Consider the following 15,532-nt stretch of genomic DNA (forward strand, 5'->3'; position numbering starts at 1 on the left):
AGAACTAGATCAATAGATATATCTATTTTGCAAAGAGTGATGTTGACATCTATTTTAAATAAACAAATTTTCCAAAAAATAGATGCATTCACTTTCATCTTATATTGGGTATAGTCAGATGATAATATCACTTTATATGAAAAGGATAAACAATTTAGATGATAGTATATTAGAAGGATCTTGGGTGCTAATGTGTAGAGCTCCTTGATATGATAGGATTCGGGAAATGGTTAAAAACTTGGTTATTTAATCTTCAATTGATAATACTCATCCTTCACCAAATAGAAGATATATCATCATGAAGAGGATTGGGCCTAAGGAATATTAGCAACACAAAAAATATTGGTTGTATGTCACACAACATGAATTGTATCTCTCATTTTGTAATTTAAATCTTGACATAAAGATTGGATAAAAAATGTTTGAAAGATTTCAAAGTCCTATTTTGTGAAGATAAATAAATATTTTGAAATTTTTTTTTGTCAATATCATGTTGAATTCAATTTATAATATCAAGCATTCTGAAAGATGATAGAAAAAAGTGGTGGTTCTCAAAATTCTTTCTCTAAGTGACCAAGTCAATTCATAAAATTAATCTTATGTGACAAATTAGATGATCATACAATAGGTGAAATAGATTGCATTAGAGGAACTTGTGAAACATGTAGTAATTTGACTAAATTTCCTTTGAGAGATGAAGATACTAATATGATGAAGATGGTTAAATGTAAGAGATATAGGTACATAAAGTGTGAAACAAAAGTTGGGAAATAATCATCAAGGTTGGGATATGTAGAGGATGAGATGCCTGTTGTTGAGTTTATGTCAAATTTTCATAAATCAATTCAACCATATATATGTCATTCCTTTTTTCAAAGTGGCAAGAAATATAGTTTCAAATAGTAAGAGAAACTTTGCCACTAGGAATAATTTTATTGGTTGTGACTTTGTAGAGAATTACTCTTTTGTTTCTTAAAAACAACTTCAAGCAAAATACTACTTTATAGAGTAGGTCACTATTATGGTCCAAGTGTCTTATTGATATGCACAAATTAATTTGGATGGTGTGGAAAGTGTGGATCAAGCATGATTCATTAAAACATAGTATCATTTTTACATTACTAATGATACGGAACAAGACACATTTTGTGAAATATTTTTTAAAAGAATTTTTTTGAATGCTTGGAAAATATATATATTTTTGGTATGGTTAGATGGATATACAACACAATTTAAATCAGCCACACCATTTTTATTCAAAATTTAGATATCATTGATACCAAATATCCACAGATTTGAAGTTTTTCTTACAATGGACATGGAAATGATGAGCATGATTGTGCATGAGCTTGTATCAAATGTGCTTTAAGAAAGTATCATGATGTAGTTGAGTGGTACAAAATTTACTTTATGAGGTAATATCATAACATATGATGTAGCACATGTCAAATTAATTTTGAATAAATTGCGTCAAATTTTTATTTAATATGTTACCCGTGAATACATTATTTTCAACACACACACACACACACACACACACACACACACACACACACACACACACATAATTTTTCATAATTTTTCTTAATCATTCATGTGTACATAAATACTCATGTAGTAGAGAGGACCCAATACTTGAACATGTTCTAATAGTTGTCATAGGAGTTGTTCACTTGATACCTACACTTATTGACTTAATGCCCAATTGTTTTGACAACATTGTACTAATACTTGTGACTTTAAGGTTGTTACTAAAATAATGACTACAAAAAATTGAATGAAATGCACCCTTATTAGTAAAAACTAACCAATGATGTGATGCCACATTTTCTATTCAAGTATGGGTACCCTTTATGCATGATCATTGGTCTCACTTTTTATTTTGGTTATTTTGGACAGCTTGGCAAAAATATACTGATGTGGCATCATGATTTATGATGTGGAATTGAAACCATAGTTATAAGTAGATGACTCTTAAATTAAGATATTTTAAAAAATTGGGAGTGATTTGAAATTTCCATGTAAGATTTTGATAAGTGCGAAGTTAAGGTGCTCAAGTATTGGGTCCTCTCCCCTACATGAAATTTATACATATACTTTGTGTAGGTAATGTTTTTGCAGTCATGGCATAATTTGAGAATGTAGAAGGTGTTAGCTATTATTTATTGTGTTGCACCATAGAAAGAGAGAAGCTAAATCATATTGAAATAAGTGATGGAATTATGTTTTCCATAGGTTAGTATAGTTGAACATACATCTATATTTTTTTATGAATTAAAATTTATTGACTTATATGATTGATGTACATGTGTACATATATTAAGTAAGTAACTAATATATGATATTTTTCAAATGCATATGCAGGTTTTGTTCTTGTATAGGTAACATATTTGAAGCAAAGAAGAGTAATTAAAAATGGGATTCATTTCATTGGGTATCAACCTAACAACAAGGTTAATCACTATAGCAACCATGTAATTTCCACTACTCTATCTCTTCATCTAGTCAAAAGGATCTAGAATATGTAAGTGGAGGCTCAACATTGATGATCATGAGAGAATATTACATGTTATCCAATAACAAGCTAACCCACTTGATATGTAATTTTTTTTTTTTTTTTGTAATATATGTTACATGTTTTCTTGAACTATGCACAATATTTGGTTGAAATATTTAAAATTTGATCGAACACATTTTACTATTTCATTTAACTACTCAAGATCAAATTGTGATTTCTAACTAACTATTTAAATTAGGATATGTAACTAATTAGGAAATGCGTATTAAGGGGAAAAAATTAGAACATTTGTCTTAAGGGGATTAAATTAGGACATATCTTAAGGGGATGAACTATATCTACAGTTTCATTTAACTACTCAAGTTCAAATTTCTATTTTGTATCTAATCATTCAAATTAACATATGTAACTAATTAGGACATGTGTATTAAGGAGGGAAAATTAGAAAATTTTCTTAAGGGGGTGAAATTAGGAGATATTTTAAGGGGATGAACTATATTCAATACAAACTTTACTCTTTCATTTAATTGTTGAAGATAAAATTTGTGATTTGCAACTAATTATTTAAATGAGGACATGTAACTAATTAAGGCATATTTCTTAAGGGGATGAAATTAGAATGTGTCTTAAGGGGATGAACTATATTGTAATACAAGTCTTATTCTTTCATTTAACTACTCAAGTTCAAATTATGATTTGTAACTAATTAGAACATGTGTCTTAAGGGGAAGAAATTAGGACATGTGTCTTAAGGGGATGGAATTAGAATTTTTCTTAAGGGTGACCTATATTTATTCTTTCATTTAACTACTCAAGTTGAAATTGTGTTTCGTATCTAATTATTCAAATTAGCATATGTAACTAATTAGGATGTGTACTAAGTGGAAGAAATTATAACATTTGTCAAATTATATTTTGTATCTAATTAGGACATGCAACTAATTATTCGAATGCTAGGATATGTAACATAATCAAATATGTTTCACATTTAAATTCAAAAGACATAAAACACAATAAATGTTTACAAAATGTAACTAATTAGGATACATGTCTTAAGGGAATGAAACTAATTAAACTACTTTTTCAAATTATGATATGTAATCACTAGTTCAAATTGTAAGAATTTGTCTTAGGGCAAAATAATGCCAAGATCAAGAAGAACAAGACAAAGCACAATATAGACCAAATGATTTATGATCATAATAACAATATGAAAATGAATAATGTACATACACACTAGGAGTGCCTAAACATAAAGGCCTCTAGAATGCTTCTAGAATGTCTAGGAGTTAATGAAGAGATAAGCTCAACAACTAAGCACACATCCACCAGAAATGGATTATCCTCCATTGTGCATGAATGTACATGCATCAATGGGAGGATATGTATGACAAGGTGTATCTCATATAGAGATGTTGTAGACACCCTGTGCTTAAATTAGATGCTAACTCCTTTGTTGTAGACATCATGTGCATAAAAGAGTTTCTAACTCCTATGTTATCAACAAGACAACTCATATGAGTATGCATTCTCCTAGGTGTCCGCATGACAAATAATATAATAATGCATTAACCTAAGTAAACTTAAGTAAAGTGTAAATAGTAATTAATTATTTACACTAACACTCCCCTTAAGTGCAACTTAGGTTAATGCATTTAAGCTCACAAAAGCTATGATGGGTCTCGGCTACTAGGCCATGATAGGTACCCATGTAAAAATAAAATTTTATGAAATGCAATGAAATCTCTCTGAAAATAGAGAAAGAGGGAAAACCTCATCGAAAAAACCCTCCCCCAAAAAGAGAGATATGTACAATAGAGAAGAGAAGGATCATGTGACCCACCTTGGTGAAAAAACCATCACCCCCAAAAGATCTTGCAAATGAAGATACTTGACCTCAGTGAAGGGATTGGTGAATATGTTTGCTATCTATTATTCTATAGGACAATATTGCAATGCAATGAACTGCACATGAATTAGCTCTCAGATGTAGTGCATATGAACCTCAACATGTTTGGTGCATTGATGCTACATTGGATGTTTTGATATTTCAATGACACTCTGATTATCACAATGTATGACTATGGGTTTGGGTAGATCAAAACCAAACTTCTTTAGGATCTGCTACAACCAAATAGCTTCTATCACCACATTTATAACTCCTCAATACTCATCCTCAGTCAATGAAAGAGAAATATTGTTTTAATTTTTACTCTACCAAAAAATGGGGCTGGAACCAAGATGAAACATATATCCTAAAGTGCACTTGTGAGAATCAATATCCCCTACATAGTTTGAGTCTATATAAGCCACTAACTATAGTCCTATACCAGTTGCATAATGTATCCCATGTGTATGTGTACCCTAGATATAATGTAGGATGCATTTAGATACCTTCCAACAAAGTTCATGTGGCTATTGCATGAAGTGAGAAACCATGCCAACTACAAATGAGATGTTAGGGCATGTATGTGTCAAGTAGATGAGGATTCCAACCAATTATCTATCCAAAGTTGCATCAACAAGTGGAGTAGAACACTTTTCTTATAACTTAACACCTAAAAGGAATGGAGTAGATACAACCTTGTAGTCACTCATGTGAAATTGAGCTAGTAGATCAAGAGTATACTTGGGATGTGATAATGTGATCCTTGATGAAGATTGGTGTATCTCAATACCAAGGAAATAATGAAGTAGACCCAAGTCTGTCATGGAAAACCTATCCTAAAAAGTAGCCTCAACACTGTCAATGATGGATGCAATACTTCTTATAAGGATCAAGTCATCAATATAAAGAATAAGGAGAAAGTGAGAATCATCCCTCTAAAGAATGTAGACATTTAGATCAGAATGACATTTGGCAAACCCTTTGGAGAGAAGGAAAGAATCCATCTTGGCTTGCCAAGCTCTTGGAGCTTGTTTAAGTCCATAGATAGACTTCTTGAATTTTAAAACCAAGGTAGCACCGTGTATGAACCCCTGTGGCTACTCCATATAAATCTCCTCTTAAAGATCACCATAAAAAAATGCACTCTTCACATCCATCTAATGAACAACCCATGTCTGAGCTACTACTATAGCTAGTGTCAAGGAAATGGAGTTCATTTTTTTAGTTGGTGTAAAGGTCTTAGTGTAATCAAAGCTAGGTACCTAAGAGAAAAATTTTGCAATGAGTCTAGCCTTATGCTTATCCACACTTCCATTTGCTGCAAATTTGGTCTGATAGATCCACTTACATCAAACCAATTCACTTCCCTTAGGAAGAGAGACTAAGTCCCATGTGTTATTTCTCATAAGAGAATTATATTCTTCCTCCATTAATTTATCCCATTCTAGAATACCTAAAGCTTCTTTGAATGATTTTGGATCAAAAGCAACTACAATATAAGCATGTGGGAGTGAGTTGTGCTATGATTTTGTCCTCTTGGTATCTAAAGGATTCCCTGCTAATGATCCTACTACATCCAATATCTACTTAGCCCATCTAGGTATAGTGGTGTGATGCCTTTGTTTGGGTTGTGGACACACATCTTCCAAGTCACTATCATCACTATCACTCTCTTCAATGAAGGAGGAAGAAGGAGTTGAAGAAGTAAAGCTTGGACAACTTTCTTCAAAGTGAACACTCCTCTCATAGAATATGTCATGTGTCTTTGGATCCATCAACTTTTATGCTTTATGTGTCCCCTTGTTTGGTATCATTCCACTTCCAATTTTTACCCTTTCCTTTGTTTGAACTTTCACCATTTGAATTTTTATAAACCCCATTATTAGCCACCAATGTCTTAGACTTTGAAGACTTGAGAATCCCCATTGTTATCAATTTGGTTTGTTCATACAACAGAGCATAATCATCAAAAGTGATTTTCTTATAGGAAGCTCCTAAGGTAGTCTTTGTGGTGTTCAAAGAAGAGACAAATGTGGAGTATTTAGATGGAAACTTGTAGTTAATTAGATAAATCAACCTAGCATCTTTAATGGGACTACCATGATCATCAAATTTTGTTCTCAACTCATTCACCTTAACGATAAAATCTTGAATAGAATCAAAGCTCTTAGGATCTAGGGAGATAAGCTCATCTTCAATCTTGTAGACATCCTTCTTAGTCACTTTCCCATATAGGTCTTTAAGAGCATCCCAAGTTTCCTTGGATGTATCATACTTCATGATCTGATAGAGGATCTTGTCTTCAACCCCTAATCTATGAATACTTAGGGCTTTCTTATCTACCTAATTCCAAGCATTGATATCACTTTGATATACTTGGTCACTTGTTGGTTTAGGAAAGGAACCATATACCTTTTGAGGAACTTCTTCATACAAAAATTAACACCATTTTTCAATAGACCATGTGGCATAGTTATGTGGTGTTAATTTTGGAATCTTAAGATTTCCCATGATGAAAGAAAAGAAAGATAACAATAGGAAAAGAGGAATAACACCAAGAGACACCTCCCTTTTCACTCAATCAAGAAACTCCCTTAAATGAAAGATTTTGGCACTTTATATTTAGTGCATTTACAATAGCCACTTACCAATTTAGGCCTAAGTGGACTTCTAATTTTATTGTTTATAACCTCCTCTTAGAGTTCAAATCTGGTACTTTACAATGTAGTTCAAAAATACAACAATTTTGAAGCAATATAATGCAAAGAAAGGACTATTCCTGAAAGTGACATTTCTATCCACATAATCCTATAATCTAATTGAAGATCTAGAAAGTAGACAAAAAATTATCCACTTTAAAAAAAAATGGAACCTAAAAATGTGTCTTGATGAGCCCGTACGGAGTGTTTCAAGTTGCAAAATATAGGATTAGATAGGTACAATTGCAAAAAACTAAAATTTCTAACAAATCCATGCACTAAAACCAAAAAAATAACACCACTAAAAAATTCAAGAGATTCTAGCCAAAATAACAAAAATTACACCTGATTTGGAGTCTGGATTACTGAGATATGGCCTCTCAAAGTCAGATTGTCAAATCAAAACTGCATATGGTGAGGGGTCTGCTCAAAAAAATACAAAGTTAAGTTTGACATCCAAATAGCTATTGTAGTAATGCAATCTGGCCTACTTGTGATGGTCAAATGGCCACCAAATTTAGGCATGCAAAAAATGACATTAGTGAAAAGTTTACCTATCTTGATGACATGGAAATCTATACAATGATGATGTAAGTAGGTTACATCAGTGATATGGACTGACATGGTAGTACATGTGTTAGGTTGAATCAGTGCTGATGTGTCTACTAACTTGTTTGATGACATCATGTGGGGGACTTATGTCACACTTGTTATGTGTCTGATGATGTGGCAAGCCATGTAGATCTGAGTCAGTGGTTGAGCAGGAAGTTGTCAGTACTATGACATGGCACTACAGGGTAGACCTTGTGGTAGGCTAGTACTAACATGTGGCAAACAGTTGGAGCTAACATGGTGGATGAGAGACTAACACAGGTGCCAGAGGTACTCTGCAATTGCCAAAGGAAATCTACCAGTTAAAGGGTGTGCTTGAAGGAAATTTGTGGTAGCTGAGGTTTGAGAAAACTAGTCATGTAGTGTGGGGACTTTAGTCCCACATGCACTGAGTTAATGGTTGTGGGGTTGTATAAAAAAAGGAACCCACACAATGTTAATTAGTTTGAAGGGCCTTCAATGTGTGTTGATCTACCATGGAATATTTTGATGAATGCCGATTGCCAGATTTGTGGTGGAGTTAGTCAAAATTGTTTGATGCCACCTAAATGTGAATGGAATATTTTGTGAGCATTGGGATTTGACCACCTGGTGTCTTCGAAAAAAATATGCTTCTCTACAGGCCTAATAGGCCAATTTTTTTAAAATAAAATGCAGATCCAAAAATACAGATTATGCAAATCTAAAAATATAGAATATACAAATCCAAAAAATAAAATAATTACAGAGATGCAAATATGTAGATCCAAAAAAATAAATTCATAGATCTAAAAGATCATACCGAATTCTACAAATTAGGCCTTTGGGTGCCAGTTTGGAAATTTTTTTTTTCTCAATTTTGACTATGGCCTACGGTAGGAAAATTTATAGTCAAAATTCATTGAATTGATGCTCTAGATGCAATGGTGAGGTCCACTTTGGCTCTAGACACTCCCAATAGCTGCAAATACTTTGGATCTGAATAGTGGTCCCCTAAGAGGTGAAGAAAGAATAGTCTCCAATGGCTATGAAATGACGCCTCTATGGCTCTGATACCATGTAAGAATTTTTCTTAGGGAAAAATAACACCAAGATCAAGAAGCACAATATGGACCAAAAGATGTATGATCATAATAATAGTATGAAATGAATACTGTACATACACACTAGGAGTGCCTGAATATAAAGGACTCTAGAATGCTTCTAGAATGTCTAGGAGTTAGTGAAGAGGTAAACTCAACAACTAAGCACACGTCCACTAGAAGTGGATTATCCTCCATTATGCATGAATGTATTTGCATTAATGAGAGGATAAGTATGACAAGGTTTATCTTGTATAGAGATGTTGTAGACACCATTTCTTTAAATTAGATGCTAACTCCTATGTTGTAGACACCATGTGCTCAAATTAGATGATTACTCTTGTGTTGTCAACAAGACAACTCATATGAGTACACATACTCCTAGGTGTCTACATGAAAAATAAAATAATAATGCATTAACCTAAGTAAACTTAAGTAAAGTGTAAATAATAATTAATTATTTACACTAACACAAATAAGGACATAAATTACACATTATATCTAAATGCCTAAACTACTTGTTCAAATTAGGACATAAATTACATTATCAAACATGTATTTAACTTAAATTCATTGGAACGTATCTAATTTTTTTAATATAATCATGTACATGTTTCGCAACGAGCACCATCATACATACATGGCTACACATATTATAACTTCTAATCAAATATCATTTGATCATATCTAAATATAACTTGCATAAAATACAATTAATCACATATGTATACATCAATCATCAAATTTATATATACTAAAACATATTTTAACATGTTAAAAGAAATGTCTAGAATATATATGAACTAGAACATAATCACATTTATCAAACATTATTCTCAACTCTAGAATATGTCAATAATCAAACACATGACAAAGAAGTATCTATGAATCTCAGAAGATATTATCAAATATAAATAGCATGCATATACATCTATAGATCAAATAAAATATAAATAACATGTATATAAAGTCTCTATCTAGTCTATGAATGTCCCTCTAGATGCAAGTAGGTTAAATAATCTATTAAAAAACTATGGATTGGAAGGTACATAATTTTCATCATGATGTCCCATCACAATGCAATTTGAAGAGTAACTATCATAATACTTTGAAGGATGTGCTGACCCCTATATATTAAAAAGAAAGTGTTATTAGTGTCTAATAATAAATTAATTAAATATGTACAACTTTTTCATTTTATACATGTATGTGTGTCTAATGAAACATTTAAAACTCACTCGTCCACTTTTGATATCATCATCCAAAGAGTCTCAAAAATACATGGTTAGGTATAAAAGATGGAGGAAGAAGAGGCATGCCTCCTACAATATATATGCATGAACACAAAACAAATCAAATTAAAATATGTATATTAACACATGGTAGAGATAAATTATTAAAAAACATTGAAAATTTAATTTATAATTTTTTTTTTTACCTATGTAGATGGTGACATGTGATAATACTAAGATTTCCTAGCATCAATCATGTCCACCGATATATCTAGATTTTATTGGGCCTCATCTAGCCCCATCTATGCATCTACATCATGACTATTAACCAACACATGCCCTAATAATGATGACTCAAGTGGATTGACCAGATGAGATGGAATAGAAGTAGATTCATTGTGTGTAAATAAGTCCATCCATCCTATGGTCAACAAGATGAAATCAACATCATCAAGGACCATATCTAAACTCTAACTATGCCCTACACTTACTAAAGGATCTATAGTATATGTCTATCCCTTTGCAACAATAAAATGTTTAGTAGGTGGATTATGATGTGCACTACTACTGTGACCACCACCTGAGCATTAAGAAGAATGTGGTTAGGAATGTGATCTAGTACTACACATATAGCTTGAACATTTGATATGGGTGTATTAGTCTATGATTTAATTAATGCATATGCATCCAATAGATCTTCATCCAAACTAGTCAATGTTTCTTGTGCCAACACTCTAGTCAAACCTACTAAGATATCTAGGGAAGGGATACCTTTTGTACTATACATGTCTTCCTAATGAAGCATCCAATGATCTAGAACATTAGTGAGACATCAAGTACTAACCAAACTCATCACTATATATGGATTTGATAGTTTCTATGATGAACCTAACTCCCTCAATCACTCTCAACAACTGGGTGCTATGAATGACCTCATTAGTCAAGGGACCCAATACAAGGGCAATAAAAAGTTCCCTTTTGATAACAATCACCATATGTGTCGATGCCTAATGACCCACCTTATAAAAATAATCATTTTCATGTAGTATACCACACCCCTATCCTAAATGATTTGGTAAATCAGTTTAATTTACCACTCTTCCTAAGTGAACCTCAACAAAAAAATGATGTACAAAATAGAATGGAATCTAGTTTTTATTTGGATAATGGCCATGAGTATTAATAAATAATGAGTAAATCAATGCAACCATACATGGATCTATACACTTTTTAACCTAATACCCCTTCACAAACTTTTGATCCACATGATGAGGGAATCATTCCCCTTTCAGGGTGTCTTTAGGTAATAAGCCTTGTACATCATGCAAAGTAAGACTTGAAGATCCCTTTCACCTTTTACTCTTAAGGACCACCTTTATTATATGCATAGAAAATGGAAAAGCACCATGAATCTCATCCCGAATGTAAGTCAAACTATATAAAATACTCTGGCATATACTAGTACTATGTACACTAGAGCATGTGCCACTAGTCAGGGATTCTTGAAGTCTTTGAATCTCCTAATTAGTGCAATCATATAGCTCCTAAGGTAGAATAGACTACTATTGGCATGGAACAGTGTTGTGGTCTTAGAAAGCACACCCCATTTCTCCTAGAAATAGGGACCCCCTAGTTAAAATTTATCTACTAGGCTCCTACTCTAGAGTACTAGTCATTTTAGGACCCTTCCCTAGGTCTAGGACAAACACTAGTGCCTAATTAGGGAGGTATGGGAATTCAAGAACAGAAAAAAGAGAGTGTGATTTTGTCCCCAAAAGTTCATCTGCACACATGCACATGCACATATGCACACTATATTCCACTCTTAGGATGTGCACATGTGTACTTGTACATGTGTGCAACCCAAGAGGGTGTGCACCTGTAGAGGTGTGCACTAGGTCTAGGTTCTATATAAGCCCTCAACCCCTCTACTCTTCTTCATTTTCATATGCAACACAACCAATCCTGCACCTCCACACCATATACCTATGCAATCCTCTATATAGTATCTAACTCCGTAGCTCCTAGCTCTCTACTCCCCATCACACAAACAAGGAACAAGGTTAAAGAAACCTTAATGAAGGTGCACACATTTAAGAAGACCTTAAAAAACTAAGAACATAAAAAAATAAAAAAGACTTATAAACCTAATGAAGGTGTGTACATGCACACCTTCATGGGCTACGCATGTGTACAGCTTCACACACTCAACAAAATATAACTAAAGGTAGTTAAACAAGAAGGAATAAACCTTCATGAAGGTACACACATGCACACCTCCATGAGGTACACATGTGGGCACCTCCACTCCTTTTGAAAAAGCATAGATTGAATCTCCTCCCCCATTTGTACTTCATATTTGTGCATATATGTAGTTGCATACATGCACACAAATATACATTGCATAGGTTCACAAGTGCACATCTACACAAAAATCTATTCATAGGCTAAATAGAATGCACTAGCACACCTATATGGGTGTGCTAGGTGTGCTGAAGTGTATGCTAGAGAATTTGGAGGGGGACTATCTTTTTATGTATTTTGATTTATTTTGACCTATTTGGAGTCAATTGGAGTCAGTGTTAGATCAATTTTTTACCATCCAAGTAATATTTTCCTCTCTTGTGTAGATAAGATGACATCCTAATCCTCTTCCATGGTAGAGAAAATGGCTCCAAAATTGGTAGAATTCAAGTATCAAGGGGCACCCAAAAAGTTAAGGTTTCAATTTGTACATTTAGAAATTAAAGATATGAAACTTGGACACATAGATTGGAACACATTCCTGACAATCCACAACAAGTATAAAGAGAGGTTTGCTATGGTATCAACACTCATACAGTCAAGCCTTGTGGATACAACATCTTACACAACATGAGTTCAATCCTTTGAACTAATAATGAACCTTGTATATCATTATGTGACTACAGAGAAGGTCCTTAAGAGCATCATATGAGAGATAGTTTTGAGCCTTCAATCTGGGAACATTGAGAAGGTATTTCACCTCCCAAGGGTGTATCATTGCTTTCAAATTTTATATGGTGGGTCATAAAGATGGTACATGGGGAATGAGAAAGCCACAAATGAAATAGTGCAATCCTCCTTCCTAATTGTTAGAACACCAGCGGGCCACCAAGTAGGCCAAGTTGATATGAAGAGGGGATACATGAAGGATGATATTGGGTATGAAATTGTACTTCTAAGTAGAGTCATGGGCCTCCTAGTAGCAAGTCACCTGCAAACTTGGATGGTTCACTTTATTGAAACTATTAGAATCAATGCCAAATGATTGGGCTACCATCCTAAGTGACAACTTGGATGAGAAACTAGTAGGCATCAAAGAAGACCTCCACTTCTATATGATATCATATATGGTGTACTTACTAGTAATAATAACCAAAGATTACCCAAGCCTTTATAGAAAGGGAAGCATGCAGGATGAAAATGCTTGGCCCTATGTGGTATATCCACAATTAGTGAAGAAGAAGCTCCCACTATAAAGTGGTGAATGACAAGTTTATTTTTGCAATCATTAGGTTCATAGAAGGAGACCATGCAAAGAGAATGTTAGTAGAGGCAACAACCAAAATCATAGAGATTGGTGCCCACTACATTTAGTTTAAAACCTTCATATATCTTCAGGTAGTGGGTACTCTTGAATGCCACAAGAAGTGTTAGCATGATTGCTAATGATACTAATTTGGGGAGTATCCTAAGCATTGGAGAATATTGATATGTTGCATTCATGATTTTATTTTTCATTGATACAACATAGCATGGTTACTATAAAGATTCGCTGAGTAGTAGACATAGATCTTGATGGTATAGACAATGGTTTGTTTATCTAGTGTTGCATAGTTCTGGACATGTTTGGCAGAGTATCTTGATGATGTGGTCAAGTGTGCAGTGTCTAAGTCAAAGACATACAAAAGTTGTATCTGATTTACTAAGATCAGTTCAAAGATAAAGTATTGGGAAATAAGCTTCTCATGATTATTAGATATCTTACATTTGGGATGTAATGAAGAGATGCATAGTTAGGCAATGATAGAGGACAAATCATTGATGATGTCAGTAAGTGCACAATCTTAGTATCGTACATACAAAATTTTGTATAGATTGTGAGCCGGCAATGCTGTTGTAATTTTAATTAATTAATTATCTTATTATAATTAATTATGAAAGCCTCAAGGATGACTCAAGGAAATATAATGAATATATGATATCAAGGAAAGATGTTTTCCATGTTTGAAAAGTGTTGTGATTGTTGTATGAAGTACAAAGTGTGAAAAGGAGAAGAGTTCTTACTGAATGTGTATAAGTGATCCAAGGGATTATTGGTTGCAAGATTTGTGATCTAGTTACAAGATCAAAAGGAGAAGTTTGGTTGGTAGGAAAAAGTAAGAGGAAGGAAAAATACATACAGTTCTATTATTCTACAAGGAATAATATAGAGATCATTTAGACAATGAGTTTATTAGTATTGCCCTTCAATCTATTTGGGTAGCAGGTCCAATTGTCTTTGAAAAATCTTAATAGGGTTGGAATCTCCTAATAGGGATTTAAAGTCTCCTAATAGGGACTCATATGTACTAAATGTTGTAACAGACTCCTAACATGGTCTATCCTCCAACAAAGAACATTTATATTGGTACATCATCTTGTGGGTAGCATCCCCACTGAGGTTTTCCCTTTGAACAAGGGTTTCCATAGTTAACATATCTGGTGTTATTGTGTATGAGTATCTTGTTGTGGTTTTAGTTTATATTACTCATATCACTAAGATTGTTTAATGTTGTTAATTGTGATATTATTTGGATAATTGATTCACCCCCCTCTCTCTTAGTTATATTAGTGGACTATATATTCTAACAAGAATCTCCCAAGATACCCATTAGATAGGATCATATTCTTGGAGATTGTGTGCCAACTCACTTCTACATATGAAAAAGTGAGAAAACAACACAAGTAGACATGGGTTTGGCCCATCACAATTGGTGCGTTTGAGGTAAAGCAAAAGCAAGATATTGCCACCTTTGATTCTGAATGGGATCACTATCCCCTACAAGAGTACAAATTCCCTCACCCACTCTTTGGTAACATTGGGATGGCACAACATTTGGTAGGGAAATAGTTCATACATGTTGATGCCCTGTAGGATTATTGGATGAATGCAATAGATGACTATGATGTCTGAATAAGAAATTTTTGTAGAATGAGTCTATACCTTGTTGGAAATGCACTAAAGATGAATATTCTCCTTAAGACTATGGAAAATGATGCCAAAGAATCTATGGATCCTTTGTAAAATAATGATTAAATCTATGACCAACCAATAATAAATGCTAAAATAGGGAGGGATGAGAATAATGATATAAATCATCAGGCTAGACACATAGTTGAATTGACAAAAAACTAGATCAAAAATCTATTTAGAATGGATCCAATTCCTCAAGCCATTCCCCTACAATCCATAGCTAGGCCGATCAAAGGCAAAGTTACAAAGGTCACCATGCCAACCT

This window comes from Cupressus sempervirens, chromosome 8, assembly GCF_028749045.1.
Source record: "Cupressus sempervirens isolate cs-2001-9-10 chromosome 8, ASM2874904v1, whole genome shotgun sequence".
Taxonomy (NCBI): domain Eukaryota; kingdom Viridiplantae; phylum Streptophyta; class Pinopsida; order Cupressales; family Cupressaceae; genus Cupressus; species Cupressus sempervirens.